Source organism: Salmo salar, chromosome ssa19, assembly GCF_905237065.1.
Source record: "Salmo salar chromosome ssa19, Ssal_v3.1, whole genome shotgun sequence".
Taxonomy (NCBI): Eukaryota; Metazoa; Chordata; class Actinopteri; order Salmoniformes; family Salmonidae; genus Salmo; species Salmo salar.
In genome coordinates, this window is record NC_059460.1 from 30,152,580 (window position 1) to 30,168,777 (window position 16,198).

Below are 16,198 nucleotides of genomic sequence, written 5' to 3' on the forward strand. Positions count from 1 at the left end.
CAACTTCATCGCATCAAAGGGACGATGGACAGGGCCATGTACCATCAAATCTTGGGTGAGAACCTCCTTCCCTCAGCCAGGGCATTGAAAATGGGTCGTGGATGGGTATTCCAGCATGACAATGACCCAAAACACACGGCCAAGGCAACAAAGGAGTGGCTCAAGAAGAAGTACATTAAGGTCCTGGAGTGGCCTAGCCAGTCTCCAGACCTTAATCCCATAGAAAATCTGTGGAGGGAGCTGAAGGTTTGAGTTGCCAAACGTCAGCCTCGAAACCTTAATGACTTGGAGAAGATCTGCATAGAGGAGTGGGACAAAATCCCTCCTGAGATGTGTGCAAACCTGGTGGCCAACTACAAGAAACGTCTGGCCTCTGTGATTGCCAACAAGGGTTTTGCCACCAAGTACTAAATCATGCTTTGCAGAGAGGTCAAATACTTATTTCCCTCATTAAAATGCAAATCAATTTATAACATTTTTGACATGTGTTTTTCTGGATTTTTTGTTGGTATTCTGTCTCTCACTGTTCAAATAAACCTACCATTAAAATGATAGACTGATCATTTCTTTGTAAGTGGGCAAACGTACAAAATCAGCAGGGGATCAAATACTTTTTTCCCTCACTGTATGGGGGATACAGCCTTCCCAGCTCTGCAGATTTTGCTGCCAGGAGGGAGAGTCATTAGATGACTTATTTTGGTACTGTCCATATGTAGCTTGTTTTTGGTCACAGGTCCAGAAATGGCTGAAGAATCGCAACATTTACCTGGAGCTAACACTGCAGATAGCATTAAAGGGTGATTTGAAAAAGTCATAGTCAATCGATCAATAATATAATAATTATTTCAACAACAAAAATGTATCTTTCATTTACAATCTGTAGAAACTATGAGAATAGAAAGGTTCAGAACTTTTGTGAAGCATCACAGCACAGTTGAAAAATATATGGCAAATAGAAATCCAATATGGATGGTGTTAAGAGACAGATGGGAGGGGTTGAGTGGATCTGAAAGGTGGGACTAAAAACAACAAGATAACTAATGTAAAATATACTGTGTCCGTAAAATGCATATAGGTTCAGAACTTTTGTGAAACAGCACAGTTAAAAATATATGGCAAATAGAAATCAAAACGGGATGGTCTTGGAGTGCCACTACAGCCCCGTCGATGTTAATGGGGGCCTGTTCGGCCCGCCTTTTCCTATAGTCCATGATCATCTACTTTGTCTAGCTCACATTGAGGGAGAGATTGTTGTCCTGGCACCACACTGCCAGTTCTCTGACGACCTCCCTATAGGCTGTCTCATCGTTGTCGGTGATCAGGCCTACCACTGTTGTGTCGTCAGCAAACTTAATGATGGTGTTCGAGTTGTGTTTGGCCACGCAGTCATGGGTGAACAGGGAGTACAGGAGGGGACTAAGTACACACCCCTGAGGGGCCCCCACATTGAGGATCAGCGTGGCAGATGTGTTGTTGCCTACCCTTACCACCTGGGGGCGGCCAGTCAGGAAGTCCAGGATCCAGTTGCAGAGGGAGGTGTTTAGTACCAGGGTCCTTAGCTTAGTGATGAGCTTCGTGGGCACTATGGTGTTGAACACTGAGCTGTAGTCAATGAATAGCATTCTCACATAGGTGTTCCTTTTGTCCAGGTGGGAAAGGGCTGTGTGGAGTGTGATTGAGATTGCATCATCTGTGTATCTGTTGGGGCGGTATGCAAATTGGAGTGGGTCTAGGGTATTCGGGAGGATGCTGTTGATGTGAGCCATGACCAACCTTTCAAAGCACTTCATGGCTACTGACGTGAGTAATACAGGGTGGTAATCATTTAGGCAGGTTACCTTCGTTCCTTGGGCACAGGGACTATGGAGGTCTGTTTGAAACATGTAGGTATTACAGACTCGGTCAGGGAGAGGTTAAAAATGTCAGTGAAGACACTTGCCAATTGGTCAGCGCATGCTTTGAGTGCATGTCCTCGTAATTAGTCTGGCCCAGCGGCTTTGTGAATGTTGACCTGTTTAAAGGTCTTGCTCACATCGGCTACCGATAGCGTTATCACACAGTCATCCAGAACAGCTGGTGCTCTCGTGCATGCTTCAGTGTTGCTTGCCTCGAAGCGAGCATAAAAGGAATTTTTCTCATCTGGTAGGCTCGCATCACTGGGCAGCTGGCGTCTGGGTTTCCCTTTGTAGTCCATTACTGTTTTCAAACCCTGCCACATCCGAGGAGCTTCAGAGCCGGTGCAGTAGGATTCAATCTTAGTCCTGTATTTACGCTTTGCTTGTTTGATGGTTCATCTGAGGGCATAGTGGGATTTCTTATAAGCATCCAGATTAGTGTCCCGCTCCTTGAAAATGGCAGCTCTAGCCTTTAGCTCGATGCAGGTGTTGCCTGTAATCCATGGCTTCTGGTTGGGATATGTACGTACAGTCTGTCGGGTTCACCTTGGGGTCATGATAGGGGCTGTACCAAATGTTTGATGTATTATAATAATTGATTATGCTTATGTTGTATTAATAGAAGGGGAGGGGTTATAAGACCCCTCCCTCCTTACATTTATAGGGTCCTAGACTACAGATTAACAATATATATATTCATTATAATGTTTAATATTGTTCCACAGTCTTTTCTAGTCTCTGCCTCTTATAAAGAAATGGTCTGAGAGATGTGTGACTGTGAGACAGAACTCTGCAGGGGAGTGAAAGAGATAAGAGACTAGTCAGACATTCCACTATAAATCAACTTGGGGAGTGGACATTTACTGCTGAGCCTTTAGATAACACTGAAACTCTTGTTTGTATAGCTGTGTATGCATGGGCTTGGTCTCATGAGTAGAAGGTAATGACGTAGGCAGTGACATCACTAAGGCTGGACTTCGGGCTTAACAAAATAACTTGGACCCTTTACTATTTTGCTGAACTTACTCGGAAACATGCGTGCTATGTTCCTGTTGTCAACTCCTGTCTGCAATTGCATTAATAAAGGTTTTTGATTGATTTAATTAAAGATATTGTCTGAATGCTAATTTTGCCAATGAGCCAATGATTGACAAGGAACAAGGAACGAACCCCAAGTCACTGAGGGACGACGCCGTCGATGCACTTATTGATGAGGCCGATGACTGAGGTGGTATACTCCTCAATGCCATTGGATGAATCCCTGAACATATTTCAGTCTGTGCTAGAAAAACAGTCCTGTAGCATAGCATCTGCATCATCTGACCACTTTCTGGTACTTCCTGCTTCAGTTTTTGCTTGTAAGCAGGAATCAGGAGGATAGAATTATGGTCAGATTTGCCAAATGGAGGGCGGGGGAGAGCTTTGTATGCATCTCTGTGTGTGGTGTAAAGGTGGTCTAAAAATGTTTTTCCTCTGGTTGCACATGTGGCATGCCAGTAAAAGTGTGGTAAAACTGATTTAAGTTTGCCTGCATTAAAGTCCCCGGCCACTAGAAGCACCGCTTCTGGATGAGCATTTTCTTGTTTGCTTATGGCCTTATATAGTTGGATGAGTGCGGTCTTAGTGCCAGCATCGGTCTGTTGTGGTAAATAGACGGCTACGAATAATATAGATGAGAACTCTCTTGATAGATAGTGTGGTCTACAGCTTATCATAAGGTACTCTACCTCAGGCGAGCAATACCTTGAGACTTCTTTAATATTAGACATTGCGCACCAGCTGATATTGACAAATAGACAGTCACCCTCACCCCTCATCTTACCAGACGTAGCTTCTTCTCTGTTCTGCCGGTGCATGGAAAATCCTGCCAGCTCTATATTATCAGTGTCATCGTTCAGCCACGACTCGGTGAAACATAAGATATTACAGTTTTGAATGTCCCGTGGGTAGGATAATCATAATCGTAGGTCATCAATTTTATTTTCCAATGATTGCACATTAGCCAGTAGACCGGACGGCAGTGGGAGTTTACTTGCCTACGGATTCTGCGCCCCCTTTTCTTCTGTATTTTCTTCACGTAAATGACGGGGATTTGGATTAAAACGTCAGCCATCCTCTTCGGCGCCAACATTGGAACTAACATTGGAATTGGAGTTGATTCCAAGGCAATACATAAAAAAACGTAAATATACAACTTGAAGCAAACACATGGAGCACGTTCTGATTGGCCAGTGAGGGGCCAAGCCTCGACACACCCACAACTTGTTTATTCATCAAAACCCAGCCCTTTCTCGCCAACGCCAGCAAGTGCGCTGATAAATGTGACAGTGAAAATAGCAAAAATATTTCTGACACACCCCTGAACCTATGTCTGCGCTTAGATTTACCATTGTGTTAGGTTAGTTAAAATAGAGCCCTTAGATTTACCATTGTGTTAGGTTAGTTAAAATAGAGTCCTTAGATTTACCATTGTGTTAGGTTAGTTAAAATAGAGACCTTAGATTTACCATTGTGTTAGGTTAGTTAAAATAGAGTCCTTAGATTTACCATTGTGTTAGGTTAGTTAAAATAGAGCCCTTAGATTTACCATTGTGTTAGGTTAGTTAAAATAGAGCCCTTAGATTTACCATTGTGTTAGGTTAGTTAAAATAGAGCCCTTAGATTTACCATTGTGTTAGGTTAGTTAAAATAGAGCCCTTAGATTTACCATTGTGTTAGGTTAGTTAAAATAGAGCCCTTAGATTTACCATTGTGTTAGGTTAGTTAAAATAGAGCCCTTAGATTTACCATTGTGTTAGGTTAGTTAAAATAGAGTCCTTAGATTTACCATGACGTTAGGTTTGTTAAAATAGAGTCCTTAGATTTACCATTGTGTTAGGTTAGTTAAAATAGAGTCCTTAGATTTACCATTGTGTTAGGTTAGTTAAAATAGAGTCCTTAGATTTACCATTGTGTTAGGTTAGTTAAAATAGAGTCCTTAGATTTACCATTACGTTAGGTTTGTTAAAATAGAGCCCCTAATGTCTAGAAGTTGTTGTTGGTTGTAGGAAATTATACCATTAATGTTCTGAGAATATAAGTAAGAAATAACACACACACAAAATAAAGAAATCGTACACGAGAGGGCATGCTAAGCTACTTTTTTAGCATGGCTGTGCTGCGGTCATAGGTTACGAGGCGGAGCCGAGTACCGTATATATCCATAAGAATTATGCTGATTCATGATTTCGACTGGCTGAAAAAAGATGTCAGTCTCGTCCTGACACGTTATTCTCAATAGGACAGTGGAGATCAAATTTCAATATTGAAACTATTTTGCAAATGTTGAAAGACAAGTCAGCAACGTTTGTACAACCCTTCATTGTTGCAAACCAAATATTAGGATAGAAGCAAGGGGAAATAATGTCTAGATGCCTTTAACAGTGGAGATCAGGTTAATGAATTGTCTGGCTGGGCTGATGGGACACTGGATGAGCAGGGAGAAAACTGCAAATTTGTCTAGGAGCTAGAACCAGGGCGCCGTGTCTGTCGGCACCATCTTGTATCAGCATTATAACTTATTACAGCTTCAGTGTCTACTTTACTGAAAATATCTGCTGCATACCCCTGTGAGGTTAAATAAGACATACATTTTGGTCAACAATAAAATGGAGAAATCACATGATGCATCTGCCTTTAAAGGTCTTCTGTTAGCAACAGAGGTGTAAAAGTGTATTTATCTATTTCATCGTATGGTTTTTCTACTTTTTATTGCACTGCTCAACCTGCGATTAGAAAGATCTATTCTAGCATAGATTTCTCGGTTTGGTAAAATGCGATTTTCCCAACAAGAAAATGTCATATAAAACTGAATAATTCAAGAGAATGAGACGTTTCATCATAGCCAGGTTTTACATAACACAATGATTGCAGACTATATGCAGGTTTCGTACCTCAATAACATTCACAACTCAGGACAGATGTGGTAAGCTGAATTAATGATGTAGTTTGGGCTTTTTAGAATTGGCCCCTGTGTCACATACAGGCAAATGAAACAGAACAGTGTACAGCGGCATATTGCATTACTTGCCTCTCTCACACTGATGTCCCATCACATTTTCCAGGCTAGTTCAACCACATAACTGTCATTTAAAAGTGCAAGCAAAGGGATGTCATATAAAAATGTTTGTTAGGTAAACTGTCAGCATTATAAACTGTGACTCATAATCCCCTGAGCGAGGCAGTATCTTCCATAGTAAGGGGGGTTAAATCGGAGGTCACTGTTTAAAAGTGCCATGTAAGCCCATCAGATCTGATGGCTCTGTCGTTGCTGAGCTCCATTAGAGAGCGAGAGGAGAAGGCTGGCGATCGCATGGTGGGGGTGTCCGAGTTCATGTCCAAGTCAGTTTAACACCAGTGGTCTTCAATGGAGGGCCCCAGAGAGATGTGGAACCCCCTCGCCCTGGCCACTCCGTATCCCACACCCTCCCTTCGCCTAAATCAGGGAAAGAGCAGGGATCACAGCCCTGAAAGCCCCACTGCTGGAGCTAAGCATGGTCAGGGGCTAATCCACTGCTAATAGCCCTTGATGATGCAGTGCAACTGTGGCAGGAAGGGAAGGTAGGCCAACAGCTGGAAGCCCCGACCAGAGACTGATTATCCGATTTCCCTGATCTCTCAGACAGCAAACAAACCAACAAACAAGCAACTGAAACAGCATCCAAACACAAAGCCCCCAAACCCTCCCGCTGTGAAAGAGACACGCCACAGATAGATTCGAAATATCGCTGGAGGATTTCTTTAAGGAGGTTTGGAAAGGGTGTGTTGGTGTCCTAACCGGGTCACAACACGTCTTCGTCCTGAGGCGTGGAAAATTGGCAATGGGACGCTTGGATTCGGCCAGTGTCTGAACCCGTATTGAAACAAAAGAACCCTAAATCTGTATTTTCTTTTCCTTCATTTACAACAAGCCCCTCCTTTTCTCTATGAGTTTATGAGTGCTGGGGTCAATGGCTTTCCTCTAGGACTGTGAGAGTCAAGGCCTGGGGGTTGGGGAAGGCAGCGTTGACACTAATGGATGCTCTTCTTCTGGCCTGAGGGGTAAACACTCCAACGCTGATTCTCTGCTTTAAGAGGAGACCATGGTGTTGAGCCCCGGTGTGTGTGTGCATGCACACGGTTTTGTGTATGTTGTCAGCTAGGCATTTGATATAGCGTTTCATCTGATGTGCTGAACATGCCTGCCAGGAGATGGCTTGTTGGCTCAGATGTGGAGTTACACAAGCTGGCTCCCTCAGCACGGCAAGGTTTCCCTAGTGCCTACAGAGGTCACTCTGCCCCCCTGGAACTGCCTTAACACTGGCTTAGGACAGTTGATAACAACAATGAGAGGAAATCTTACAACATTAACATGATGTTGTCTAAGAGGACTGTTCTAGGATACACCGATACTACTTCCGACATGACTATCTCCTGAATGTGACATTATCATGCAGTAGAAGGGAGGCCATCATGTCTGAGGTTGAGAGGAAAGAGTGAGGAGATACTCAGTAAAAATATCCCTGTTCGGTATTTCCTACTGCTCAAGTGTGTGGATATCACCGTGGCCAGTGAGAATGTATACACTTGTGGTTTTGGAATAGCGGCTCTTTCACCGACGGAATGCCATAAACTGTGAAACTTTATACATGTCCTTAGAAAACTTCAAGGAATACTGTAAAGCGCAGGAATCTAGGCTGTGACTCTGGTAAGGTTCAGGTCCATGTGGTGTGGAATGGAACGAAAATACTTAGGGACTAGAAATAATACGCTACTTCTGATTGTGTGTTTTATCGAAGCGGGGTGAGCGGCTCATTCCTTGGCTCTCACAGCCAGATGCCTTTGGATTTACTGCTTGTGGTTTGAGGGCAGGAAGCTGAGGTGGTAGTGGTAGAGATATCAGCCAATCACTGATCAGATAAGAGCAAGATTAATAATACAATTGTTACTTTGAGTTGAATGGTTTGTTTGTGTTACTGGTGGAATTGGAGTTCGGCTTACTGTACTCATACCCTCAGGCCTCATTGCTGACCTACATCACATTGGTGAGAGAGATTATTAGATATTTTTGTGACAGTTTCAATGTTTTCAGACTATTTTCCTCCCTTATGATGGTGTTATAAATCAATAAGTTGGCTTGAAGGTTGATAACAAAGAAGGTAGTTCAATGAGAGGTGGCTGTTTGTACTGCGTCTCCAAAATATTTATTTTGGATTAATGTCTTTGAAGTGAACGAACAGAGAATGAATTTAACTTAAAAGAGGTCTTGCACTTGAAAATGTTTTCAGTTACACAAAAGGAATTGCCTCGTACCCTATGCTACTTCAGTTAGTGATTTACATTTTGGTCAAGTTTTCTTAAAGGGAACGTCAAGCAACTCTCAAATTGACCTGCTCTCCATTTTATTCAGGTGACGGAGTGAGAGTAGGCAAGCATAGCCCATATCTAGTGAACAGAGTTCATGTTTAATCATGAACTTTGTGACTGTCATTCATTGAGGTTACTGGGTTGATGTGGACAGTGGGGTTGAAGAGGAAACCTTTGCTTCTCTTGGCCATGCACAGGCAATTCAGCCTTATGCGGATAGCTCCGTGGTGAATGTTTTCCATGAAAGATGTAAATAATTGTCATATAATTATAAATACTGTTTATACAGTTTTTATACCCATTTCTGTATAAATAGCCTCTAAAATATATGTAAACAGACCATAAATGTCTCAGATTATTTAGTATCTGTTTTTATAGCTGTGAGTGCTATTATATGATACAATATCAATACTTGTTGCATTTACAACTTGTCTAAGTCCTATCAACAACTGATTTGAGCCAGTGTTGAAACCTGGAACCAGACTCATAGTCCTCCTCCATAGCCTGACCACACTCAACACAGCTGAGCAGCCACCCTCTTCAGCCTTTACTCAACACATGTTCCCTTCTCTGCCCTGCCTCCCTCTCTGGCCAACACCTGAGGCAGGCTAGGACACAAAAGATGCCTTAAATCTTTCTATGTGAGATAGTCTGACCTCAGTTACTTTTGGAAATGTTACATCCGCCTATTTCCCTTGTCCTGACTCGGAAAGTTCAGGCTTCCCCCAGCTCCAGGCCAGAGAAAGGGATGTTCACTCATGTCCTGCCAATGAAATCTGTTCTCCGCCCTTCCTGTTAGAATCGTGCCCCATTTTTTGACAAATGGGGAAGACAACATTTTCAGTTGTAGAGGCATATTCTCTTGTCAAAGTCTAACCACTTTGGTGGCCTTGTGATTGACTTACTGAAGCTTGTTTGAGCCACACTAGGGATGGGCACAGTTATTAGAATATTAGAATATTCGAACGGACGTTAGTATTCAATTACTTGCAAGAGTATGCATAAAAAAATATATATATATATATATATATATATATATAGGCCTATTTTAATGAAAAGGCATTGTCTAAAATGTAATGAATATTATCTATGTGACATTGCTATATACATTATGTAGCAATGGATGAATGTCTTTAAAGTGAATGAACGGAGAATCGGATAGACCATGCAATTAAACATTTTAATAAAACAACAGTTTTATGACAGTTTTTATGAGTGAGCCTCATAAAAACAGATGTACCGGTAGCCTACACACTTTTCATGTGTGTAGCTTGTTATTGTCGGTCAATCAAAGCAGCACCAACGTCAGAGCCTCCACGTGTAGCAAGTGAAGTGGGAGATGTCTAATCAATGCAAATGGAATACCAATTACGGAATTAAATTGGCTAAATAAGGAGTAGGCTTCGATGATCAATCAACAGGTAGGCTGTTGTTTAATATGAATTGAGTTGTTGTAGACAAGGACACTGGGAGCAAAGCAAAATAACCTCAATTAGACTCGCTAGCTAGCTGGCTACCTAACTTAGCTGGCTAGTGTCGCTAGCTAGCTAGCTTCTTTACATTAATTTGATGCAGTCAAGACAGACACTACCAGATGAGATGCTAGATAACCTATAGCAGAAACGAGTTTGTCTAACTTACGCGAGTCGGTTTGGCTACATTCTCTCAATTCAATTCAATTCAATTCAAGGGCTTTATTGGCATGGGAAACATATGTTAACATTGCCAAAGCAAGTGAAGTAGACAATAAACAAAAGTGGAATAAACAATAAAAATTAACAGTAAACATTACACTCACAGAAGTTCCAAAAGAATAAAGACATTTCAAATGTCCTATTATGTATATATATATACAGTGTTGGAAATAGTGAAAGTACAAGAGGGAAAATAAATAAACATAAATATGGGTTGTATTTACAATGGGCCTCTCTGTCTCTCTCCTTCCTGTGACACACCGGTCCCTCCCCCACCCGTCTGTGCTGAAACAACAAGCAGAGTGCACCGCCTCTCCTGAGTTGTGCGTGCAAGTTCACATTGATGTTAAAAAAAATATATATATATATATATATATATATATATATATATTTTTTTTTTTTTTTTTCTTTACCATGCATTTAGACTATCCGGATAACAGAAAAAAATCAATGATATTCGAATAGTGAAATAATTTCAAATGCCCATCCCTAAGCCACGCTATCTTCACCCTGGTCTTAGTAAACACCAGCTATAAAGACACTTCCAATAGCTGGTTCAAATACAACTGGACTTTGCAGCAGTCTGCCACTTTGACCGCCACTCAACACATTCATGCTCATCGTGATGATATAACATTTCACCAGTGTCATCAGTCTTGTACTTGGCTCACCTTCAAGATGTATGTCTTTCGATTTTATATATCCTGTGCTTGTGTGTTTGTCTGATCACATTTGAGCGCATAGAGGTGAAGCTCTTTTTATTTTATTTACATTTTTTGGGGGGTGGATCAACTTTAATATTGCATATAGATTGTAGATTCCATCAATGTAATTGTCTTCATCATTTCCAATCCCCTGTATATTTTGGGGGTAAACATATACACTACCATTCAAAAGTTTGGGGTCACTTAGAGATGTCCTTGTTTTTGAAAAAAAAAGTACATTTTTTTGTCCATTAAATAACATAAAATTGATTAGAAATACAGTGTAGACATTGTTAATGTTGTACATTACTATTGTAGCTGGAAACAGCAGATTTTTTATGGAATATCTACATAGGCGTACAGAGGCACCTTATCAGAAACCATCACTCCTGTGTTCCAATGGCACGTTGTGCTAGCTAATCCAAGTTTATCATTTTAAAAGGCTAATTAAATCATTAGAAAACCCTTTTGCAATTATGTTAGCACAGCTGAAAACTGTTGTGCTAATTAAAGAAGCAATAAAACTGGCCTTCTTTAGACTAGTTGAGAATCTGGAGCATCAGCATATGTGGGTTCGATTACAGGCTCAAAATGGCCACAAACAAATAACTTTTGTTCTTTGTTTCTGGCTAGTGGGAGGCCCCAGTGCACAACTGAAGAGGAGTGGGAGGCCCCAGTGCACAACTGAGCAAGAGGACAAGTAAATTAGGGTGTCTAGTTTGAGAAACAGACGCCACACAAGTCCCCAACTGGCAGCTTCATTAAATAGTACCCGCAAAGCACCAGTCTCAACATCAACAGTAAGGAGGCGACTCCGGGATGCTGGCCTTCTAAGCAAAGTTCCTCTGTCCAGTGTCTGTGTTCTTTTGCCCATCTTAATCTTTTCTTCTTATTGGCCAGTCTGAGATATGGCTTTTTCTTTGCAACTCTGCCTCGAAGGCCAGCATCCCGGAGTCGCCTCTTCATTGTTGACGTTGAGACTGGTGTTTTGCGGGTACTATTTAAGAAGCTGCCAGTTGAGGACTTGTGAGGCGTCTGTTTCTCAAACTAGACACTCTAATGTACTTGTCCTCTTGCTCAGTTGTGCACTGGGGCCTCCCACTCCTCTTTCTATTCTGGTTAGAGCCAGTTTGCTCTGTTCTGTGAAGGGAGTAGTACACCGTGTTGTACCAGATCTTCAGTTTCTTGGCAATTTCTCGCATGGAATATCCTTCATTTCTCAGAAGAAGAATAGACTGACGAGTTTCAGAAGAAAGTTATTTGTTTCTGGTCCTTTTGTGCCTGTAATCGAACCCACAAATGCTGATGCTCCAGATACTCAACTAGTCTAAACAAGGCCAGTTTTATTGCTTCTTTAATCAGAACAACAGTTTTCAGCTGTGCTAACATAATTGCAAAAGGGTTTTCTAATGATCAATTAGCCTTTTAAAATGATCAACTTGGATTACTTGGCACGTAGCTCACACAACGTGCCATTGGAACACAGGAGTGATGGTTGCTGATAATGGGCCTTTGTACGCCTATGTAGATATTCCATAGAACAATCTGCCATTTCTGGCTACAATAGTCATTTACAACATTAACAATGTCTACACTGTATTTCTGATCAATTTGATGTTATTTTAATGGACCAAAAATGTGCTTTTCTTTCAAAAACAAGGACATTTCTAAGTGACCCCAAACTTTTGAATGGTCGTGTACATGCAGCTCTTGCTGTGATCTCAAAAAAAGCACATCAACTCGCAACTACTCCTGCTGTAAACACAGTCCAGTTCAAAGTGAATGGCACAGATCCATATATGGAAATGGACTATTTGCATATAGGAATACGGCAGCTCTGATTGGTTATGGCGCACTGGTCTGTGTAGAGTATGGGCCTGAGTCATGCCTGTCAATGCAATAGAATCCTACTCCAATGCGCTCTGACTACAAGAAAATCTCTTGCATAGTTCCTTTTGTTTCGGCATGTTGCATTGAAAGTGGCTAATATTGCCTTGATTCGATCACAATTCGCACAGTAGAGGGAAAAGTTGATAGTGTTAACTAAAGGGGAAAACTATAAAGTTGAGTAAAGTTCAATCTTGTGCTTCTCTGTGCAGGCTGATATTTCTTCTGCCCGGCAGTCCCGGGGAGCTGTGCGTGTTGCGCGCAGCTTAGAGGGAACATTTGTCTCAACCAAATATTACCCAAATTTCCACATTGCATCGGATGAGAATAGAGGTCAAAGATGCCAAGATCAGGATAAGTTGGAACTTCAAATTTCTCATTGGAAAAAGCTGCAGAAATCTTCTTACGATTTCCCTAAGAAAGGGAGGGAAGCTTAACTAACCCTGTCTGCACATGAAGTCCTTCTCCACACATTTCTCTGAACCTTTCAGGGAATTGAATTGCAGATGAGAATGAATATCGTCTAACCATTCTTTAGAACATTCCTCATGTATTATTGGGCATAGGTGTGAATTAACCCAACAAGCTTCCATTACTGCCCCCCAACACCATAATGATGTCACTTCCTGTTATCCAAGACGGCACCTAAGAACGCGGCTCTGGTTATTATTAGCCATCTATCTTGCCCATCTCGCTGTTCATTGTTTTCCATATTTATTTTTAGCACTGATCCAAACATAAACAGTAAACATGTAAGGGAGCTTTTCCCTGTTGTGACTGGGCGAACTGGGTTGTGTTAATAAGGTCAGTGCTGGAATGAGGGGGGAATCGTGAACCTCTTTGTCTCTCCAAGCAGCCACCCATAAATAATTCAGGCGTGGAGTTGGAGTAAGAAGTTTGTATGTCGCTGCAGCTCTCCCTCTCTGCACCTTTAGATGACTGTGTGTTTAGAAGCCTGAGGAGGGAGGCTGACGACTGTTAGACTCTACTTGCAGGTCAGCTCTCCCCTCTCAGGTTACACCATGAAATATTCACCCTGAACCTTTGCATAATTTACCTCATCAACATAATGAGGAAATTACTTGGAGACCTTGGAAGAAGGTGTCTAGTGAGTACAGGAGCGGTAAGTCTTGGGGTATGGCTTTCTAACTGCTCTGCACTCAAACAAAGTGAATGAAGATGGGAAGAGGTTATTAGGGGCGTTCTTTACCATTTCTGAGAAGAGAGAGATGAGAGAATGGCCTCCCAATTTCCCTCACTGGTTATGTTGAAAATATAGACAATAACAAACAGGCCTACTTTAATACTTTAATGTCTTTGGTTGTTTCTCTTCAAATACTACATGACCAACCTTTTTCACCCTAATTATTGTCAGAGGTCATGGCAATGCTGCAGGAGTCCTGGAATACTATATAACTTTTACAGAGTTGGAGATCCATAAAGTGTGTGAGGAGGAATGCCACCTGGAAGGTGGATGTCGTATCCCAGTGCAGGACCCTGACGGGGTGTTCTGCTCTTTAGTTCCCGTCATGTGATCCGGGCTAGGATTTAAGAGTGGCTACCGCTACAGCTCGGGCAGGGAGCACATGGCGGCCCATCCAACAGATGTTTTTCGTTTGCGCTGCAGTCTCTCTCTCTCTGAACTGGAAGGCACAGAGCCAGAAAGGTGATTCATGACGCGAGCCTTTCCTTGTTACACTAAACGAAAAAAATGTGCACCGTGTGGAGAATAAACATGAGTCCGGTTCTGTTTTACAGATTTTTCTATTATTGTACTATAAACCTTCGGGGAGAGACATTTGGAACTTCTAAATGCTATGACACAATGCCCATGACCAGCCATTCTAAGAGAAAAGGATCATTTGTCAACCATTTCGTACATCTGTGCAGCATGTACTATCAACTTTCCTTCTAAGTGTACTGTATATTGGATATTCCATTTACTATGGCTCTTTCTATGTGGAGGACTTTGTTAACTTGAGGTCACTGATAATAACATTGCTATCACTATTGGGTGAGAAACAATAAACAGAGATTGTCTTATATGTTATTTAATTGAAACCTAAGTTCTCTTGATTACTTTAAGGTGTTTCTTTAGCCTTGTTTTCAGAGGATGCAGCAACATCCTAGCATTTGTCTTAGTTCTCAACAAGCCTGGCTGTAGTGTATATGACAGTCTGCTGTTTCCTGGCTTGAAGGAGTGGCAAAATGCAATGGATTCAAATACTGAATCTATAAAACTCTCTGTTCTCTCTCTTGCTACATGTTGGAAATGAAGGATGAGACCACTGACACTGTGATATAGAATCAATAGGGAGAGCAATGATTATCAGCATTGATTATCTGCCATGGCTACTATTTATATACACTTTGTGAGAAATTAAACCAGTGACTTCAAGAGATGCAACATTGACTTCATCGCTATTTTATTCATAAAAAAATTAGATTGTGTTGGTTTTAATAGGGAATGGCAAAGGTGCATGCTGCTGGCCTTCTTTGTTGCCCCATTTCCTAAAGGCAAAGACAACGCAGATGGGGGTAGTATGGAGATGCATGGCTCCCCATGGTCTCCACCTGTCTCACCTGATTACACTCACCTTGCTAATCAGACGTGGTGTGTGTGTGTGTGTGTGTGTGTGTGTGTGTGTGTGTGTGTGTGTGTGTGTGTGTGTGTGTGTGTGTGTGTGTGTGTGTGTGTGTGTGTGTGCGTGTGTGTGCGTGTGCGTGCATGCATGCATGCGTGCGTGCGTAGGCCATACATGCATGCGTGCAAGCTCTTCCATCACTAATTGCGATTGAAAGAGGAGGCTGCAGCTGTACTATCAAAACATGCTGAGGTTCAGAATCAGGCTGATGTCAACGCTATATGTGTGGAGCCATTCCAATTCGGAATCACTGTAAATGCCAATGTCTTTCAGTGAGTGGCTGGAGGCTGGAGGGTTTGCTGCTCCATCCGTCCCCACCCCCACTCTGTGTGGAGACAGCCAACACACTCCGCTGCTACAGCCTGGCTACTCTACTCTCCTCTATCATATCCAATCCTCCCCCTCTGCCTGGCAACACCAGCCAGCAGCAGTAGTAGCTAAACTAGCTTCATCGAACTGCACTGAATTAACATAGGCTTCAGCATGAGCAAACCACAGAAGACTATCATGACATCATCACTACACTACAAAACGCAAAACAACATTTATGCTGATACTTTGGATACCATTATTGTATGTTGTAACATTGTAACTCAGCACAGTTCTTTGACAGTGTGTGTTATACAGAGCATGTTCACATCACATGATTAGGCTTTGAAAGAATAGGATACATATTAACTGGATATAGGCTGTTTTGCTTCTAGTAGGCCGGGGTAGGGCAGAGACAGAACTAACTGATTCTACAAGCTTGTCAAGGACAGTAAACTAGGCTTCAGTGGTATACCGTATATACCGTATATCGGGGAATTTTGAAATACAGAAATTCAATACCGTAAAAAAATATATATATATATATATATTCCACATATATATATTTTTTTTATTGGGTTTGGGGCACCTAAAGTTCAGGGGGGATGCTTAGCCACTGCTTATAACTAACCATAAGTTAACAATCCAGCGATCCATTTGGTTTGTTAACTTGCTAGCTA

General features: G+C 41.8%; 1 protein-coding gene across 7 annotated transcripts in view; it reads right to left on the reverse strand.

Annotated features, from left to right (window-relative positions):
- Positions 1-16,198, reverse strand: part of LOC106578677 (arf-GAP with SH3 domain, ANK repeat and PH domain-containing protein 1) — a 74,718-nt gene that overhangs the window by 55,479 nt on the left and 3,041 nt on the right. The window lies entirely within an intron of this gene.